Source organism: Leptonychotes weddellii, chromosome 8, assembly GCF_054177405.1.
Source record: "Leptonychotes weddellii isolate Sample4059 chromosome 8, ASM5417740v2, whole genome shotgun sequence".
Lineage (NCBI taxonomy): Eukaryota > Metazoa > Chordata > Mammalia > Carnivora > Phocidae > Leptonychotes > Leptonychotes weddellii.
Genome location: NC_138376.1, coordinates 24,712,406 through 24,728,440, shown reverse-complemented (window position 1 = coordinate 24,728,440; position 16,035 = coordinate 24,712,406). Strand labels below are relative to the sequence as shown.

At 54.0% G+C, this 16,035-nt stretch overlaps 1 long non-coding RNA gene across 1 annotated transcript in view; it reads right to left on the bottom strand.

The window, feature by feature from the left end:
- Window positions 1–15,520, bottom strand: part of LOC145722826 (uncharacterized) — a 25,322-nt gene extending 9,802 nt beyond the window's left edge. The window contains exon 1 of the long non-coding RNA XR_014147394.1: window positions 15,392–15,520. This is a non-coding gene — a long non-coding RNA (uncharacterized LOC145722826). The remainder of the gene's footprint in view (window positions 1–15,391) is intronic.
- Window positions 15,521–16,035: the final 515 nt, after the last annotated feature.

Sequence of the window (16,035 nt, the reverse complement as noted above, 5' to 3'; positions counted from 1 at the left end):
TTCCATCTGAAGGTCCCAGAAGCCTCAGAAAGATACCTTTCAAATAAAAGCACATTCATATGAGAAAACAAACCGTGTTTTCACAACACAAACCCCACAATGTAAAGCCCAGCAAAACCTTGGCAGGTGGGTGGCAGAGCAAACAGTCTGTCCCTCCTGAGCATGCATGGTGCCTAATCATGCGGGGTGGGGGGCCTCCCACTCTACCCAAGAGGTGCATCAGAATTCCTGGTGGAGGGCCAGATTTGTGTGCTCACTGACAGGAAACATGGATTTCAGAAGCCAAGAAACCTCCCTGGAGAGGAGGACTGTCTCAGCCAGGGAACCAGCAGGGACAAAGGGCCTGCCACCCCGGGTAGCTTGAGCAAAGCTCAGTGATCCAACTGTTTACAATGACAGGATTTAGAACATGCTTCAGTAGGACATAGAAGACCTTAGAGCCGGGGAAGTACACCGTTCGTGCGCCCAGGGAGAGCCGCTGTGTGCAGAGTGCAGCCGGCCCTGAGCTGGGCCTCCCCCCAAGGGACATAGCCTGTCCTCCGGCCAGCTTCATTCTCCTCCCCGTGGATGGGGTCAATGCCTTTCGGCCGCCCTGGGAGACATCGCTGCAGTCCGTTTAGGTCAGCCTCCTGCCGCCCAGAGTAGGACAGAGAGGCCTCGGACGGGGTTGGAGCGTGGCTGTGGAGAAGAATGTCAGTGGGTGATGGGTCAGCTCCACTGGGACATAAAATGAAGACAGAGGACCGTCCCTGACACTGCGATAGAGACCAGGAAGTAAAACTGGGGGGACGCCCTGACATCACTATAGCCTTGTCCCTCCGCCTCCCCCACCCCCCCCCACCTTCTTGGTCCTCCTTTTGTATTGCCTGGAACAGTTACCAATCAAACCCGCCCTTCACTAGAGAGGATCTGTGTGCTCACATCCATGTGAGAAGAAAAGCGAAGAGCAAGGTGGAGGATGGCGGGATCCTGCCTCTAGGATTTCGTCTTTGGGAGGTGCCACCCAAGTTAGAAAGCTGGTCGAGGCAGCTGGTGAAAGATGAAATAGGCAGGTCCCTGGGACTGGATTTTAAGGAGGAAGAAATCTGAGACAGAAGATGCGTCATCAAACACTTGTATAGAGAAGAGAAATGGATCACCAAAAGCAAACCTCAAAAGTAGAACTGAATGTGGATGTTTTGGGATGGAGAACCTTTAGCACAAGGGCAGTCTGAGGAGCCACACTGGGACCCGTCTTATTTCCTGGGGAAATGGGGCACACAAAAGAGAGTCCTGACGCCCAGCCACTGGGGAGGGCTGCAGAAGCCTCGGGGCAGGGGTGGGGTGGGGGAGGGAGGAAATGGCAGACTTGAACTTCAGGGTAGACAGATGATAGTGCCTGTGGGGGAAGCATGGCTTCCAGTAGCGCCTCGCAGTGAGGAGGAGGATCTGGGCACCCCCAAGCAGGTGAAGCCAGTGAAGGGCTGAGACCACCCACAGAAAGCATCTGACCCAACTCATCTGACCCAGACACAGCAAGGAGCTTCCATACCTGACACCCACTTGAAGTTCTGTTCACTCTACCTCAAGCAAGACAATACAAGGCTTCTTCTAGTCCAGAGAAGGGAGCCAGGAAGTTCAAGGGGTTCTAGAAAGAGGGCTGTCTACAAATCCTGATGTAGCGTCTGTGCATAAAGATTTGTCGGCAGAGATCATGAATCAGCTCAAGAGATCATGCCCTATCAGGACTAGGACACCCCTGGAGCTGTAGCGGCCTATTTAACGAAGCAGGTAGTTTCTCTCGGGAGAATTTGCTAAGTTGCAGATACATTTAAAGTAGGCCTTAGGCACATGGAGAGCACGAGGAAGCCCCATAAAAGTTATGGCGGGGGGAAGCTCTGGGAGCCCCGACTGTGCACCCAGCCCCAGAGGGGCCACGTCCTGCCCCTTGCCACAAGTCAGCCTTCGGCGCCTCTGCCCTGGGCAGAGGGCCCAGGTGTGGCCTCTCTTACACTCCCTGCCACCCTGGCGTGTGCACGCATTTGGCCCTGTCATCTGCAAGCGCTTCCTGTGTGCGGTGAAGGAAAGGCAGGTGTAGAGGTTTGGTCTGTAAGAACCAGAGTGGTTTCCAAGCAGCCATCAGCCAAACGGTCTCCGCAGAAAGCAGAGCTCAGTCGGGGCTGAACCCGAAGCTTGGGAGTGGGGGCGGGGTGGGGACAGTCGCCAAGAGCAGTGAGGGAGCCCTGCTCCCTGAGGCCCAAGCAGAACCCGGTGCGCTGGCTGGGAGGCCATTCCGGAGAGTGCAAGGGCGAGGCGACCCCCACCCCCACCCCGTATGCTCATGGAAGCCCAGTGCAGGGAGGAGGTCCTGGGAGGGAGGGAACCTGCTTTACACGCCCCCTACCCCCCACCCCAAGGAACCCCAGCAGGGTTTCACGGGTGGGTGGAGGGGAGCACATGCCTGTGTCCCACACCATCAACCCCAGAAGGGGAACTGTTTCCAGCACTTTGCCACTCTCCTGCCTCAGGCCCTCTTCTAAGCAGTTTCAAGCTTTTTCGCCTCTCCCATTGTTCTCCCCTAGAATTATCTGCTGCTACTCACAGGTGCCCCTGGGGACTACATGGGTAGAGTCTCCTCCCCAACCTTCTTTGGGGGGTGGGGGCAACAGCATCCCTCCCCGGGGTGTTCCTGCTCCTCCCCCTTCCTGCCGTCCCTTCCCAAAACTGCTTTTGTTTTCTTTCTTCAGAAGCAGCAGTTGCTGAGATGAGAGCCAGGAGCAGGAAGAGAGAGACCTGACCACCAGCCGGTGGGGCTGATGGAGGCCCCAGGCCTCGCTGTCCTTCCAGAGACTTTGAAGGCAAAAGGAGGAAAAAGACCTCAGGAATTCAGCTCTCCTCTCTCCCTCCGGCTAATGGCCTCTGCCTCTAGCTCTTCCGGAAAGACCATTCCAGACTCAGAGTGGCCCTCCTCCTGGAGCAGAGCCTTCTTGGCCTTTAGGGGAAGCTGAAAGCCCTAGGTCATCCTGCCTCACAGCTTTATCTGGAATCTAAGAGAGCACAACTTGATTGTTCCAGCCATGCCAATGGGCAGGTCCCCATTTCCCAAGAGAGGGGGAATGAAGACCAGGATGCTCAAGTCAAATGACAAGGTCAGTAGTGTAGGGAATGAGACAGAGTAAAAGCAGGCGACCCTAGAAAGCAGAGCTCAATCTGGAAGGTGGCATAATGGCTGAGAGCCAGGGTGCTCAGGTAGAAGGAAAGCATCCTCCCTGAGGATGGGAACGAACCCAGGTCTTTGGAGCATCACCATCCACCTCTCTCCAGGCCCTTTCTGCACCACTGGCCCCGACCACTGCCCCTGGACCTCTCCCTCTCTTGTGACTTCAAGGTGGCCTGAAGGCCAGAAGACAGGAAAAAGCCATTGGAAGGAGGTTTGCTGGCTAACAGGAACCCCTAAGACATGGCAGAACCAGATGTGCCTGGTGGTTATCCCATAATACCCTCTCTTCCTTTTGGTCCCATTTGGCTCTGTGCTTGATTGCCTTCCTCCAATCCAGTCCTGCATCCTCTGTGTGCATCCACCCCCTTTTTCCTTGGGAATATCTTTTAGCTCCTCCTCCTTTTTCATCCTTGTCTCTCTCCCTCCTGGACTCTTCTCTCTCCTACCACTGTATCTGGTCTTGCCATTCCTCTCTGACCCTTCTTGTGTTTCTCCACCATTAACACAGCAGATGAGGGCCAGAATCCGGAGCTGAAGTCACAGAAAAGGGGGTCACAGTCCCTGGGTAGAGCCTCACGGTGTCTGAGGAAAGACTTGCCTCTCCCCTTCCACCAGCCCCATACCATTCTGAGAGACCCGAGGTGTGAGGCAGGCAGGGTGGGCTGCCAGGAGGAAGCTGCAAAACACGCTAGCTTCCCACCCACACCCCATCCAAAGCCTGCCCTTCCATGATGGTGCTCCTCTTCCAGCTCTTCTAAAGGTTAGAAGCTGCTCCTCTCCTATCCATCCCAGCCGGCAGCGCCCTCCTGACTTCCTGCCTCATCTTTCTGACCAGTCTGGCCCCTTCCTTGGTGACACTTCCTTTTCTTCTTGGAGCCCCGCGGCCCCCTGCCAACATGAGCCTCTTCTTCCCATCTTCATCTATCAGCAACCCAGTGGACTCCCAACATTCACCTCCCCGCCAGGGCGGGGAAGAGTGTCTGGCACATAGTAGGTGCTCAATAAATATTTGTTGAATGAATGAATTGAGAACTCTGGCCTCAGGCTCACGGGTTTTGCCTTTGCCCCAATCCTGCCGCCACCTAGACAATCTTAACAACTCCCAAGTGGAAACAACGTTGTCTACTTCTGCAACGCCTTCATTGCCATAGCCAAGCTTGAACCTGGACATCACCTACGAGGCTCCAGGCTGGCTCTCTACCATCCCCTTCTCTCAAAACGCTTCCATGGCTGCTCATCCCGTCTCTAGTTCCGCATCCTGTTCCTCTACCTCATGTTGCTTCTTTACATCTCCCGTTATGATGGGCTGGCGTTGCTGGCCTTGCCTGTCCCCAACCTTGGAACAATGTGACCTTTCTCTCTAGTCTTACACTTGAGCTCTGCTAAGAGAAAGAAAAATGCAGAACTGCCCGCCTGTTCTATTTCAAAGGTATGAAGACCAGTGCAGCTGGCCCTCCTCTGACGCCAGCCAGTGGCCAGTTTACTAACCCTTTCTCCCATTCCCAGAGTTTCCCACTGCCCTCAGATGTCCTTAAACTGTTTCCATCCCTAGCCCACTCCCTTCGGTGACATACCCACTCTCAGTTCAAGGTAAAAACCGGGTCATCGACTGGAACTCCCTCCCTGGTCCTCTCACCCCCTGTTATCTGTCTATACCCTCCCCCAAACCTGTTCCCCACTCTTTTTTAGGATAATTCCTCCACTCGGGACTTCGGATCCCACAGACCGTTCTGCGTACACCAGACTGGCTCTCCAGCCGAGCATCCCTCTCCTTAGCATCCTGTGAAATTACTTCCGCTCTTGCTTCCCTCCCCCCAGCCTACCAGTGTCAACAGCTCCCAATAGATATAAACCTTCCCTCCACCACGCCTCTTCCTTAAGCTAGCATCCTCTTCCAAAAATGCTGTTCACCAGAAAACTTCTGGAAAGATCTTCGCAGTCTGTGGACAGCTTGCCCATCCCTCCTGTCCATTCCACCCAGTGCGATTGGCCCCTGGTCCCCGCAGTCTAATGAATCTGAGCTCCCAGAGGGCAGGAATCCGTCTTCATCGCCATCTCCTGCAATCTTTTTCCTTTTCATCACAGAAGAAACACACGCTCGTTTGCACCATACCACAGGGAGAGTCAAATAGTGTGAGTCCCCCCAGTACCCTACCCTGAATCCCATTCTCCAGAGGAAATGGTGTTAAAGGTAGAATATGTATGTATCCTTCCAGATATTTTTCTGTGCACAAACATATATAAAGTTTTATGCACACAAACAGTTGTAAAAACTTAGATGGGATTGCAGGACAAAGAGCAATCTGTTGTTTGCTTTATGTCATTTAATGCATCAACATGTTTCCATATCAGTGCCCACAATCCCCAATGCATTTTTGGTGAGGCTGCATCATATCCCATCACACGGGATATTTACGTGAATTTAGCCACTCCCCAGTTAACAACTGTTGGGTTTGTTTCCAAATTTGCTTAACATCGTAAGGCTACCGCAACTATCCTTGCATGCATAACCTCACAAAGCTACTTGAGCATTTCTGTTGGAGAGACTGTCAAAAGTGTCTTTTTTATGTTAAAAAAAAAATGGTCCTCCAAAGAGGCTGTCCCAGCTCCCCTGCCCACCCACAGCACCAGAGGGTGATGCTTCGGTCTATGACTGGGCAGGAGCCTGATAACCATTCCCTCAGGACATCTGTAGCATGGCCTCACCCCACACTTCTGTCCCTTGGATTTCTTCTGACCTTTTCTCAAGTCTTACCCCATTCCCTCCACATTGGCCCGTCCTCCCCCCGCCACCCCGCTGAATGCTGTCTCCTGAATTTCCTGTGTTTACTTTTTGAGCGGCCTCCTGTATCATCTTTATGCTGATGGGCCTCACATGGGTCTCTAACCAGCCCCTGCAGCCCCAGACCCCTTCTTTCCAAATGCCTCAAGTTGCTGGGAAGCCAAGCAATTCAAGTGAACTGCCCAATGAATGAGGGTTGCACAGGTGAGTGTGTGGAAAAGGAGAACTCATTTTGCGCCTTTCATTCATGCATTCTACAAATATTTATTGAGAACCTATTAAGTGCCGAGGTATTGCAAGAGAAGCGGGGTGGGGAGAGGGTGGAAATGGTGAGCCGAACCAGGCAAGGTCAGGCTTGGGGGGGAAAGAGATGTGAATCAAATAACCTGCACAAATAAATGTATGAGTTCAAACTGTGCTAAATGCCACAAGGGAGCGATTCGTGGGACAGCTGCCAGGTCCAAGGGGCCCGGGAAGGTGCTCCTCAGGGAATGACATTAGAATGGAGGTCTGAATGATGGGCAGGCTTTGAGCAGATAAAGCAGGTTGGGGAGGAGCTCTCAGCATTGGAACAGAAGGCCTGACACATTCCAGGGACCTCAAGGCATGAGGACAGAGTTTGATACATGGCTGAGGGCTTGGGAAAGACTTGGGGCTGAGAGGCGGGCAGCAGGGTAAATAAGATGTGTGTTTTTTGAGATTCCTGCTCTTGACCTTGCCTGAATTTCTAGCCACAAGAAAGAACAGAAGAACACTTGTTCCCCCTGCTTTGCCCCTCCCAGGCCACGGGACCTGGGATTTAGGATGTACTGATTGGGGGGTGTAGGGGGGGAGGAGAGGGGAGAAGCAGAAAGCAGAGGCCTTCACCCTGCCTCTCATTAATTGTCTTTGTTCTATCCCTGTATTCTGCCTTTGCAGATATAACCCTTCCCCTTGGCTGGACAACTCAAAACTTCCTATGAGTCACTGGAGAGCACAAGTTAGCATCTGAGCCACAGCTAAGTGTGGGTGGTTGGGGGGTGGGGAGGTTGGCTTTTGACCAATGAGTCTACTCTTCTGTTCTGCCAAGCCCCCCTCTGGCTTCCAGAGGCATGCTTTTCTCAACTCTGGCATTCTGTGCCAGGCAATGCTTTCTCATGATGGAGGGGGCTTCGATTTTTTCATTCACTGGCATTTGCTGCTCTTGCAATCTGGGCACCTCTCAATTAAGGCTAAGAAATGCTGATCCTTGTGGATAAAACAAAGCCACTTAACTCGGCCACTGGCCACTGGCCCCACCATCCATCTAACTTAAATCTCTCCGGATGGTGGTCTGACCACTGGCTGCCCTATCTGGCTACTCAAGCGGCTTCCACAGGCACCATCTTAAACGAAAGAAGAGGTGACAGAGTCTCTAGCCCCACCCTTCAGCCTATCAGCTAAGAACCACCCACTCTTTGCCCAGAGAGGCCCCACTGACCTCCAGCCAAAGGGACTCCCTTTTGTCTCCCTAGGAGGGAGGCCCTGCTTCCATCCCCCAGGAGATTTACCCTCCCCCGCCCCACCCTCGCTGAAGTTTGAAATATGCTAGGTGGTGATTCTTTTCACAGCACCTGGCCAATCCTGTATTTGATGCCTCAAGCCCCCTTGGGTAATGCAAGAAATGCCAAGGCCCAGCCTACTTCCCTGGCCACCCCAGCCTCTTGTCTGAAGCCTACTGCCCATGGTGTGAGGACTTAAAAGTCCTCCAAGAAATAGGCCAGCCAGCTGCCACCCCTTTTTCCCAGCAGCCCTACAAACTTGAGCAAGCCCCCTGTGGCCTCATTTCAGTTTCACCCTCGTGCCTATCCACACTGATTACCAACCACTAAGCCTGGCCTCAGGAGTCGCCATAGCACCGGCCCGGGGCCAGGTCTCTGACTTTGACCTTGTAGCAAAGGAGGGGGTGGTTCTCCATAAGGTGAGACCGCCCCTTCTTTCTGGATTTTGGTTCTGAAAGTGTGGAATAAGAGCTCAACGGCTCTCTCCCTTCTCAACCTGAGGCACCTCCATAGAGTTGCCCACCATTTCAAAGACCTCCTCCAAACAGAAGGAGAATGGCCATTTGTACTACCCAGCACCGGGAGATTCCGGAACAAAGAACGAATGAAGTCAAACCCTTTAGGAGAACAAAGCTTTCAGGAATTAAACACTCAGTTCCTTCCTGGAGAAAACGACGTGTGGGTGGCTTCCGGACTCCTTCTACCTGGGCAGCCACGTGGCTCCCACCAGAGCTCCCCCACCTGCTGTTTGGGCCCTGAGCCAGGTGTTACGGCTTCCCAACCCAGGGGACGTGCTGGCTCAGGGTCTCGATGGGCCACCGTGTCAGTGGAGACAGTACTCAGTGACCTCGGTTCTCCAACACAAACTGGGGAACCATCTTCTGCACGAAGGAAGCCAACGGGCCCACGAGGGCAGCCCCTGCTGATGGGTGCAGGGCCCGGGCCACCTCCAGCAGCTTCTCAACTCCAGTCCTTAGACTCTTCCGGTACTTGATGGAGAGTAGACATCAGAGGGCATACGGCACTTCTCCCGTGCATCTTCTCAGTTCCCAGTGGGTCTCTGAGCTGCAAACTATTCACTCAGAGAAGATAGGATGAGGATGAACTTGCTTCTCCCTGACCCCTCCCCGGAGCTGGTGGAGGCAGCTCCCTTCCTGTTCCGTGGAAGCCACCTGGTTTGGCATGCCTGGAGAAGTCAGCCCAGCCACCCACTCTGTCCAGGAGTGTAAATACGGGGCCCCTTGGTGGGCTCCCAGAAGCCCTGCTCCTTCCAAAGTTGAAAGCAATGATGATCTGCTAAAGAAGCCAAAACTCCCAAGGAAACTGCTGAGAAAAGGAGGCAAGGAAGCAAGGGACTTGGAACGCACCCCAACCCCCCAACTAGAAAACCCAGGCAGGAGCTATGTCCTCTGGGATGGTCTAAGATCTTCCTATCTCTGGCCCCGAACTTCTGCTCCTTGTCAGAGGTGGGGGTCTCTGACAGCCCAGGGAAGGAGGCCTCACTCCACAGAGCCCCCAGGCTGCCTTCAGGACACAATGCTCTTCCCAGTCCTCAGGGGATGTCTGAGCAACAGGTCCTCTGCCTGCTGCCCGGGGAGGGCAGGTGTGGCACGCTGGTTGCGGGGGGAGGGGGGGGCTGCCTTCCACCGCTTGTAGCTTCTAGGAACCGAGGGACACCCCTCTCGTGGCTGTGGGCAGTGACCAGCTGTGCTTGAACAGCTGTCGCCTGGGGCATTGTGGTCCCCGGGGTGGGAGGGAGCTGTCATGCTGCCTGCCTGCTGGAGATGAGGGGGGAGGGGGGGGCGATGTGTGCAGACCAGAACTAAGGGACAGAAGAAAGGAGGCGGCCTGTCGCAGTGCTTTTTCCTCCACATCTGAGTGTGGGTATCAGCGTGCCTTTCTTGGCAAAGAGGCATCTCAGGGTCCTTTTTAAGCTGCCATCCCCTCCTCCCGTGCCTTCTAATTAATATCTACTATGTGACTTATTTATTGGGAACAGATGTTGGTGTTTAAAGAGTGTTGAGTGGAGATCCTTTGCTAATCAATTTATTTTAACAGCTTTACGTGTTTACTACAAACCAAGCTGGAGAGTTCCTGGCCACTGGAAGCCTGTGCTGCGACAAGCTTGTGTCATGAGTGTCTCTCGCTCGCCCCAAGCCTGCTGCTGCCTGCTCTGTTACTCCCCACCCCAATCCTGGCCAAGGTGTCTCCTCCTACTGGGAGTCTAATTTCATCTGGAGAAAGAGTGGTATCAGTCCTTCACTCTCCAACCAGAAAAGACAAGCCTTAGCCCCTTGTTTGGGACTGAATGGTAACTCAGTGAGATCTGGGCATGCCTCCCCAGGCCTCAAGCCAAAATTTCCCGGGTCGTGCCATTAAAGAAACATACCTGGGATGGCGAAGTCAGCCTGAAATTCTACATGAAAAAGGCTGCAGGACTAAATGACCCCATCTGTGCCTCTCCCCAGTGGCTCTTCTCACTGGGGCAGTCAGAGAAGGCTAAGGCAGACTCGCCCCTCCGGTCCTAAAATCACAGCAAACTCCTTGGCAGGCCTGCTAAGCGCTGGGGGCAACTTAAAACATTTGGGGTGGTGGGCCGGTAAACGCTCCCAACAGGCAAAGGCCCTGCTCCCTGAGAGAATTTGTAGTCTGGGAGGGGGCCAAGCCCGCACCTCCGTTTTTCTGCCCAATCAGGATGAAGAAAGAAAAGACAAGCTCTGCCCCGAGTAACCCTTCTTCCCTGCCCTCTGCCTGCCCCTGGCTCTGGGCCACTCTGGGTTCTGGAACTGCCCCCAGCGGGGAGAAACGGAGGTGTTTTGGAAGGTCGCAGCGATTCCCATGCCCACATAGCCCCATTTCGTCCTCCGGCAGCAGCTGTCTGGGGGCTCAGGGGGTCTGCCGCCGTAGAGAGATGATCTAAAGGGCAGGTGCAGGGGCAAGGGCGGGCGAGTCATGGCCAGGGAACGGCCTCTGCCCCACTACTAATCTTCCCATGTCCCCAGCTCTGTTCCCACCCAAAGCCATGGTCCAGACCTCCCTGATGGTTCTGTAGCCTAAGGTTCTATAGCCTCAGGGTGTGAGCATCTCCTCCTGCGAGTCCATCTTTACTTGGGAGGCCTGGGCGGAGGAGGCGCCCAAGAGAATGTTTGCGTTTGCTTCTGCCTGGACCCCCAGGGATGGCATCATGGTCCCAGGAGCACTTTTGGGGTGAATTCCTCACTGTCTTGTATTTGTGGCTAAAGTTCATCTGTGGGCCCCACTCTAATTATTAGAGACATGTATCCAGGGAAGGAGGGAAACTTTGCAATAACTGGAGATATGGGTTGACTACCCCCAGGAGGGGCCAGCAAGGGCTCTGTGCAGGGAAGGGTGTCCTGGGAGCAGAGGACATACAAGGACCACACAAACAGAGGAGTAAAACCATTTCAAGTAGCTGATGCCTATGATGTTCCATCTGACCCGAAGCACGGGTAAGGAGCCACCACGTGCTGTATTGTGCCTCCCAAAAGGGTAACTGGCGATCTCAGAGCAGAGGAGAGCAAACAAACTTCCCTGCTTCATTCTAGGCAAAGCTTCGGAGGGGCCCAGGCTGGGGCTGTGGGCGCTGCCTCTGGCTGAAGTCCAGAAGAAACCATGACTAGGACTTCAGTCATGATAGAGTCTCCCTTGGCCTTGTCCAATATTTGACAGTTGTCACTCGCCATTTGCAGAGGTCCCTGGGATATGAGCTCCTACTCTCAGCCCCCAACACAGATCCTGACAGGACTCACTGTCCAGAATTCTCTGATAGTTCTCAAGGTGTTTTGGAGGCTTAATCCTGCTGTTCTCACGAGACAGCTCATCTTTTGGGGGATTTCTGTCTGGGCAAGGCAGGTAGCCACTGTCTGAGTGGGGGCCTGGGCCCCTTAGGCGGGGGCTACTCTAAGTCCAGAAAGCCTCCTGAGTCCTCTTGTCTCCACAGTGAACTCTGCAGAGCAGGCGAGGGGCTTTGCCTCAGAAGATGGTCTGGAAAGCTCGCATATTAACAGGACCTGTAGGTATGACTTATGATGACATCCGTGCCCGCAGCCATGATCTACCTCTGAGAATTGCCCACTTTGTAGCCTTTAAAACCCTCACACACAGAGGTGTCCCCATGCCCCCGGAGCAACTAGCTATCTCAGGTCCTTTCAGGGATGTTCTTGTGGGGGCTCTGCTTCCTGGGCTCTGGGGACCAAACCCTCTGCCACAGCCAGTGAAGACAAGACAAGCAAAGAATAGCACAACATCCAGGATAAGATGTCACCTGGGAGGCCAAACGTGGCCCACCAGCCCTGGAGAAGAGAGCGACTCCACAGAGCACAAATGGGGTGCTCATCAAAGCTAGGGCCCAAGTCACCAGCAAGGCTAATGGGCCTTCACTTCCTTCCCAGCTCTGATTCTATGCACTTGTTGGGACCACTTGTCACCCACCTCAAAGATGCTTCCATTTCAACTCTAACCTATTTGGGCCAGGCAGGCAGGCCTAGGGCTTCCTTGGCCCCTTTTCTTCAAGAAGTTAGCCCAGGCTGATCAGGCAGGCAAGAATGGTAGTCTCCATACACTTGTTTTAGGGAGCAAGAAGCTACCTTGGAGGTAGGGGAGTATTTACTGCTGTGGCCTATAGACAACCCAGTGTCCACCCAGAAATCCTTCATGTTTCAGCGAGAAGGGAACTTCCTAGGCGCTTTTATGTTCCTCGAAGGCACATCCAACTTATAGAAGTGTGAGCAAGTGGGGCCTGCTCAGGCTCCATTCTCTAGTAGTTAAAGCTCAAAGTGATCTATTTCTTCAGATACTTTACATGATTTCACTTAATTCTCCAGCTCCTCCCCGCCCCGCTGCTGATGGAAATATCTCCTAAACGTGCCTACGGTTTGGGCCTTCAAGATCCAGCATGTGTCTGCCAACGCCAGCTGTGTGCCGTTTCAAAACCCAGACTGCAGGGGCCCAGAGGGGAATGAGGCACTCCCTGCCTGGAAGGGAGTCTGCCTCAGGTTGGAAAATGAGATGAATATAAGGGCACAGTGCCCTGGTGACCCCGCCTGCATCCACATATGCCGCACGGGCAAAGTCTTGAACCACAGCTAACCTGAATCCCTGCCTGACGCCTTGTGATCCTCCCAGAACACCAGAGGATTGAAGCCTCCCCCCAGGCCATTGCCAACCCTGCCCCTTTCTCCCCTTAGGAGGCTCTTATGAGATAGTTTCTTAACCACCTCTGGGTTCTAGCTGGAGAAGAGAATGGAAAGAGCTCCTTTCCAAAGGCCCACGATGTAAAAACTAAGGCATGAACAGTCACGCCTGATGGATTCAAGGTCTGGATACCCAGAACCATTGGAACTCAAGGTCACATTCAAAAGATTTTCCGGTACCCTGGATCTGTGAAAGAAAGATGTTTCTCTGAGTATCTTAGTGGGGAGCCAGTTAAGGTCCCAAACTTCTCCTCTTCCTCCATTCCCATTGCACTGACTGCACAGATTCCTTCAGGAAGTATCTCCCAAAGGTAGCTGAGGACTGACAGCAAAAGGCTGATGCTGGGTGACCTGGAGCAACCCATCCGCTTCCCCTCCAAGCCCTCTTATGACACCCCAGTCCTTATTTAATAACCCTGGCTGGCACCTGCCCACTCCTGGAGTTTGCCAGTCTTGTTAGCTGATTGAAGTCCCATTAATTTTCCACATGTCCCAGCCCCGGGGCCTATGTGCAATGAGCTGTCACTGACTTCTGCTCTGTAAAAGCAGGCTCCAGCCCACTCCGTGTATCACAACTGCTCCTTTGTGCCTCTTCCCAGACCCTCCATGCCAACATTTCTTCAAAGTGCTTACAGTTGCCCCTAAAGAGGCAGCTCTAGCAAGTTCACTTCACAGAAACCAAGTTGTAGGCCGAGCTATCCAGACTTGCTAAGTGCAACTTTAAAAGGGATAGAGTTGGCAGACCCTTGCCCCAAAGTATCCAGACAATATTATGACCTGGGGGAGTGGGGCACAGTGGCTTGCCTTCCATTTGGGGCCCAAATGCTGCACCCCCGGGGTGAGCGGCCTCCATCCCAACATACTCCACCTAACTTGCTGCCCCTGCAATGCCTCCCCTACACTCAGATGCCCGACAGCCCCGTCTTTTGTTCCAGCCTCCGCCTTTCGCCTGTTTGGGACCCCGCAGTGACCAAGAACAGAGGCTCCTGGCAGCAGGAGGGCTGAACGCGCGGAAGCCCGGAGCGCGACAGCGGCCAGCCCAGCTTCTCTCCCTCTGGGGCCATGGCGGACCGCGAACTAAGAAGCGTGGGGGCCTCTCTCCCGGCTCCCCAGGCTCCAGGACGGCGCCCCCAGCCCCGCTTCCTCCCGCCCCACCCCGTCCTCGGACCCTTCTGGTGCTCAAAGCCCGTCCCGCACCCCAGGGAGCGCAGGACTGCTCTGCCTCGCGGGCCGCACCCACGCAGCGGTTGGGAACTGCCGTTACCCGGAGGCTTCCGCGCGGGGGCGGTGGGCGGGGCGGGGCGAGGACCCGAAGCCCCGCCCCTATAACGGCCGGCGCCAGAGGAGCTCGCCGGGGGTGGGGTTGAGCCGCAGGGCCCCGCCCCGCGCCCCGCCCCACGCCGCGTTCCTCCGGCGCGCCCCGCGGAACGGTCACTCGCTCGGAGATTTCCGGCGGTGGGTGTGTGAGGCCCTCCGCCCCTCTGGACTCAGGTGCCCGACAGCCCCGTCTTTTGTTCCAACCTCCGCGGGGGGGGGGGGGGCGGGGGTGATGACCAACTTAAGAGGGTTTCCCCAGAGACATCCCTGATTTCAAATACCTGTCCCGTTGTCAGACGGAGCCCCTCTCCCCGCACTTTGGAGAATGGCCCATTCGTACACTTCCTAAAAGGTCTCAGATTGAGCTGAATAGAAGTGATGGAGGGTTACTATATTCAGATAGCTTGATCCACCAGATTGTCCCTAGGGTCAAAAACGTCCTTTTTGCAGGGCGGGAGGTGGGGCGGGGGGAGGCTATAGACGTTGTTTTCCCGTCTTTGGGCTTGAGGAGGAATGGACAGTGCCAAGGCCAAGGACGTTGAGTGAGCAGGACAGAGCAGGTGAGAGGTGGGGGTAGAGTAGACCCACCTCACCCAATGAGACTGAAAGCCTTGCCCAGAAGTTTGGGGAGCCTTCAAGTCCTACTTCCCCCCTGAGCCTTCCATTCCTCCCCATCCACCCTGAAATTAAAGGATCTTTTTTAGCTTCCGCCAGAAAAATTCAGGCCTCAGTTCCTCCAAAGCACCCTCCTGCCAGAAGGAGTGGGCAGGCTACATCTCTCTCCCTATTCTAGACAGAGTTCTGGACAATCCGTGTCTTTCCTCCCCCACTCTGCCTTTCCTCCCCACTGAGGTTCCAACTCTAGTGAGGAGATAAAGCAGTGGTGTGAAAAGAGAGGGGGTGAAAAGTCATTTCCTTTCAGTTTAACGGGCTCTAAGAGGAACCTGGAGGAAGTAGAATTAATAAGCTGAAAGTCGTTGCCACCAACCCTGACATACTCACACCTCACCATCCCCCAATCATTGCTTTTAAATACCTGAAGACCTTTTACAAAATGTAAAATGAATTGGCTATTTCTTGAGGCAAACCAGAGGTGGCTCTGGAATTACAGCATTTGTTAGTGTAAATCCATTAAAATAGAAAGTTTATAATTGTCCTCATTTTCATTGATGACCCCAGTCCAACTATTTTGCAGTAACCTCCTCCCGGCCCTCCCACCCAATCCATCTATGAGGGTTATTCTCACAGAAAGTCCTGGTAAATTGCAAGCAACTGTGCCCCAGAAGAGGAAGGAAGGAGGAGAAATCTGTTTTTAATTAGAGCTTGGACTTTAAAGTAGCAAAAGCTTAGAGGGACTTACCTTTAAAATGCAGATGTGTGTTGTGATGGTCTGAAGGGGGAAGGATATAAGGAAGACAAGGCGGAGAATTCTCCCCTGTGGCCCGTGACAAATAGGTTAAGGTGGTCCACAGCAGAAGCCAGAGCTGCTCTGCCCCACAGCAGAGAGGAGGTCTCAGACTAGAGAGAAGTGCTGCTTGTCTCTGGTGAAAGTGGTAGTGACAGCAGGTGCATCTAGAAGGGGCTCCCAGCTGTGCTCTGCTGTGCTTTCGCCTCCTAGCTGGCTGTGTGTGTGTGTGTGTGTGTGTGTGTATTGTGTGTGTGAACCAAGCAAGCTTCATGGGGAGTCAGAGCGGGAGGCTGAGGTTTGAGTGGGGGATATTCACACTCTCGCAGATTCTTCTCTCAGAAGAGCCAATTTCAGATCACCTGCAGAAGGGCTCAGGGCTCGGTCATGTCACATCCCAAATGAGAGTGTCTTGATAATTCTAGGAAAGGGGCTGAAGCCCGGTGGGAGGGCTAACCAGGCATCAGTACTGGATAACCAGGCTTGGGATGGTAGAGAGGAGAGGCCACAGAGTGTGGAATGCCTGGCCACACAGGGGGACTTCACACACCAAGAGCATTTGCAGTTGGCAGCGATTTCCCTCTGAAGCTCCCTGCCAG